Below are 5,012 nucleotides of genomic sequence, written 5' to 3'. Positions count from 1 at the left end.
CACACACACAAACGTCATTCCTGCAACCACAAAAAAATCACTTTAATATATTCCCAGTGCTACTGGTGAATATTAATAAAATATCAATTATTAATTTTGCCTTTGGCATGGCAAGATATACTAGTTTTAATTAGTGTACTGTACTCCTCTACAATTAAAAAATAATTGATGTCCATACGTGCAGGCATTTTGCAGTGATGGTCTTTCTTGTTGTTGTCAACATAGGCAGCAGCGAGATGCAGGGCCCCTCGCAGTTTTCTCGTCCATACTCGGGGCCCCAGAACCATCGACTCCCATTTAGATAAAGAGGAACATCAAAACAAGATAATGAGACAGATTCAGGGCTTTAAAAGGAGGAACTATAGAAGATCTGCTGATGAGAAGCAAGGCGAATGTGTTTATGCTCCACATGCGGGTACAGGAGGGTGCATTTGGATAGCACAGTTGAGCACTCACTGGGCCGACCTTACACAACTGATGCTTCTCACACTCAGGACGATTGTTAATCAACATGGAGGATTTGTTGGATTTGTTGTACACAAACAGGTTTGAACCCTATATATGGCCGTTTTGATCTTGTGATGTCAGCAAGACCACAAGATCAAGTGTGTGTGTTCGTGTGCGTGCGCGTGCGTGTGTGTGCTGTGCGTGGTTCCTAGTATTATAGTACGCATATGTGAATGCGTGCATATGTGAGAGCTTGTGTGTACCTGAAGTGCATTCCCATATGTGTATTATAGAATGTGCAGTAAGGTGCAGTATACACTTAAGTGTGTATGTATATGTGAATACTTTACTGCACATTCTATAATCAATACTAGAGCAAACATTCATTATATTTTTGACATTTTGTCTGCTGAGGTTTTTATTTCATTTTATTTGATCCGTTCTATGGCCAACTTAGTTTTATATCCTTATTCTTCTCTTTGTATTCTAGTCGTATTATCATCATTATTGTTGTTGTTATATTGCATCGTTGTGAGCACAGTCTTGCAGAACATGCCACACCAACACTTCATGTGACAAATAAAATGCTCTTGAATCGCTTGAATCTTGAATCTATATACTGTGTATGTGAGCTAGTTCATGGTACGTACGTACGTGTGTGTGTGTGTGTGTGTGTGTGTGTGTGTGTGCGTGCGTGTGCGTGTGCTGTGCTGTGCGTGTGTGTGCGTGTGCTGTACTCTGCTCTCCTCTCTGCATGGTGAAGTGGCAGATGGAAGCATGAGAAGCAGGAAATCTGCTCCTGTCCATGTCAGTTCTGCTCCACAGAGCTCTGATAACTGAATAATAATCCTCCTAGTCTATCTGTCTACTGGCTCTCCAACTCTCTTTCTCTCTCTTATGCTCTCTCTCCCTCCCCCATCCCCCCCACCTGTTTTCTATCTCTCCATTTCTCACCCTCTCTGCCTTTCCCGACTCTCTGTCTCTGTCTCTCTCTATCTCTCTCTCTCTCTCTCTCTCTCTCTCTCTCTCTCTCTTCTCTCTCTCTCCCTCTCTCCCTCTCTCTCTCTCTCTCTCTCTCTCTCTCTCTCTCTCTCTCTCTCTCTCTCTCTCTCTCTCTCTCTCTCTCTCTCTCTCTCTCTCTCTCTCTCTCTCTCTCTCTCTCTCTCTCCTGTCTCCTCTACTTGTTTTTCCTCCATTTAGAGCCAACTGTCTTGCTCTGTCCAGACCGTCCTCGTCAAATTACCAGAAAAACTCCAGCCAAACCTTTGAGTGACACACACAGTGCACATTTTTGGATGAGGTCAAGGGACAAGAGAAGCTGGAAATGAGATGTTCTGAGTAATCACAAGTCTTGTTGTTACTATTTTGGGTGTGTCAATAGGCAAATATCCCCCCAAAAATGAAGGGGGCCAAGGACAGAGCCCGGGGGAACCCAATCAACAAAAGTTTATAGTGTTTAAGTGCTGGAAGTGTGTGTCCTATTCAGTGCTTCTTTGCCTTCACAATGGCTTGTCCCAACTTGAGATCCTCTGTGTGCTTTGGCACTTGCACTTGTTGTGTCCTATTATGAAGGGTATATGTGCTAAACAGTTCACTCAGTCACCATATCTGCCTTTCACTCTGTATTATCTCTCTCCCTCTCTGTCTTTTTTCTCATCTCCCGTCTCATTCACGTTCTACGTTCCCCCCTGCACCCCCCCCCCCCTCCACTCTCTCTCTCTCTCCTCTCTCTCTCTCTCTCTCTCTCTCCCTTGATTTAGCAGCAGGGAGGCCTCCCTCTCTTTCACTCTTCGCAGTGACTACCATCAGCACCCATACATTTAAATTTCCATCTCACTTGTCCTCTCCCCTGGGGGAAAAAAGAGGTACAGAGGACACAACGGAATAAAAAAGCAAAAAAAAACAAAAAACAGACACAACCAAGGGATTTATAGCACACACGTCAATAGGGAGAGAGAGAGATAGAGACAGAGAGAACGAGGGAGGGATGAGAGAGAGAGAGAGAGAGAGAGAGAGAGAGAGATCTTCAGAGTCTCAGCTAATGGTGTCGGCATGAGATTTGAGAGTTTAATATTGCATGTGGTTGGATTTTTTTTCGCACTCTCTCTTTTTTTGTGCAATTGACCAACATGACATGCCTAACTGTATAAATGGGCGGCTTTATGATGATAAGATCACTGGCTAATAAGATATTTATGTGACACGCTGACGGATCCATCTCTCTCTCCCTCGCCGTCAAGCCAGCTTCACGCCTCGCTGAGCCGTGTGAGGATCAAACGCACATTCTCCAAATGGGGTCGTTAAATGGAGGGGAAATTAAATAAATTAAAGTACTTTTTTTATTTGTGGTCGGGGGGTGGGGGGGTGGCGGAGCCGGAAACTGACAGAAAAAGAAAGATGAGAGAGAGAGTAGGCAAAGAAGTATGACCGTCCCGACAAATAATTTTGAGTCAAAGCGGTGGAGCATTTAAAATCAGATCTTTTCTTCTACCCTCTCCCTCTTGTTTTGCTTGCTTTACGTCAACTGACGATCTCATCTCACCCCCAACCACCCCCGGCCCCCCTTTCACTGGAAACCTTAACCTACCCCTCAAGGCCATAATATTCAAGCTTTCACTGTTTGCCACGGTGAAGACTCTAAAAGTACTGTACATCCTTGTATCAGACTCACAGAGAACAAAAGCCAGACACACATTGACAATAATGCAAGGAGCATCCTCATCCCCCTTCACAACATATCTCTGTATACTGTCCTATACAAACATTCCCCAGATATCCAGAGGGCCCAATTAACCAAAGAAACTGAGGGAGAGAGAGAGAGAGAGAGAGAGAGAGAGAGAGAGAGAGAGAGAGAGAGAGAGAGAGAGAGAGAGAGAGAGCATGCACCTCGATGTCACAGTTTTCTTTGTCAACAGACAGCCTCCATGTTTGAGTTTGAGGCCGCCTGTCACCATGTTCATGACATCCATAACAACACATGACAAGAACTCCCAGACACCCTGACATGCACACGCACACACACACACACACACACACACACACACCCACCCACCCACCCACCCACCCACACACACACACACACACACACACACACACACACACACACACACACACACACACACACACACACACACACACACACACACACACACACACACACACGTCAACATGGCTGTGCTAATTAGCCTAATGCTGGTAATGAAGAGGCCTGACATGCTAACATTCTAGATGTGTTGCCTCTCGCACGCAATGTAAAGACACGTACGAAAGCCTCTGAATACTGTGCGTGCGTGCGTGCGTGCGTGCGTGCGTGCGTGCGTGCGTGCGTGCGTGCGTGCGTGCGTGCGTGCGTGCGTGCGTGCGTGCGTGCGAGTGTGAACATGCAGATGTGACATAATGACATACATTTCTCAGCAATTTAGATAAGTGTGCCATTACACACATAGCAAACCCATACTGTGCACGCATGAGCCTTTAAGGCCTCCGTATATAATTCACACCCATAACCACTTAAACCCTACATTGGCTGTGGTCCCCCAGGGCCCAGGGGTCTGTTAGGTCCCCTCCTTTTTTCCCTCTGCACCAAACCTCTTCACTGAAAATAGGGTTCATCGTGTGGTTAATATATGATGCTATGATCAAATTAACCTCTACGGTCTCTATATTTACTGTAATTCACTACCATTTAACACCAAGCTAACAGTAGCCACATTCTACAGTACACATTATTCTCCATTACCTGTGACACAAGGAAATATCAAACGCACAGAGATCATAGGGGGGGGGGGGGGGGGTGCATACCACATGTTTCAGGGCAACAACCTGTTGTCCCAGAAGGCAAACTGTCATAAATGAAGGAAATGTTGTATGGTGTGTGTACTTGTTATGTGATATGACACCAGGTAAACTTCACTTATGGAAACTTTTGCCACAGTTAAAAGAATCGGTGCGACTAAATTCAAATTGTAAATGTGTGCTATGTAATTAAATGAAAACAGATCCACTTTCTGTGACCTTTACTATAGAGTGAGGGCAGATTAGTTTTTGGTTCTCTTTCTTCTAGACAGGAGAGTGGGACAGGAAACCAAGGGCAGAGAGAGAGATGATAGACAAGACCGGGGAGTCGGATTCGAACTTGCGTCCTCGGGTCCTTGAGGCTCACACGGAGCACATGGTCTGTGCAGTAACTGTCTGAGACACCAGGCACCCCCTGCCTGTGGCAAAGTCATGCCACATATTGCATTGACAATGCCGCTGATGTTGATGCAAAGCAAGCCATGGCTTCACAAGTTCAGCTCGTAAGCTCACCCCCCAAAATTGTAGAGAGGTATGTCACAGCAAAGGCACCTGTTCTAGTTTTACCTCTCAGTGCACACACGCACGCGCGCACACACACACACGCACACACACACACACACACACACGCACACACACACGCACACACACAGGTGCACACATGCACCTTCACACACCTCTCTTTAAATCTCGGAGGGGCTGCCTGTGTACACTCTATATTTATTATCCAGGGTGGCATGGTTGATAGATGAGATACCTACTCAATTACA

Source organism: Gymnoscopelus braueri, assembly GCF_963280865.1.
Source record: "Gymnoscopelus braueri genome assembly, chromosome: 1".
NCBI classification, from domain to species: Eukaryota; Metazoa; Chordata; class Actinopteri; order Myctophiformes; family Myctophidae; genus Gymnoscopelus; species Gymnoscopelus braueri.
The sequence above is the reverse complement of the archived record's forward strand: the minus strand, read 5'-3'. Positions refer to the sequence as shown.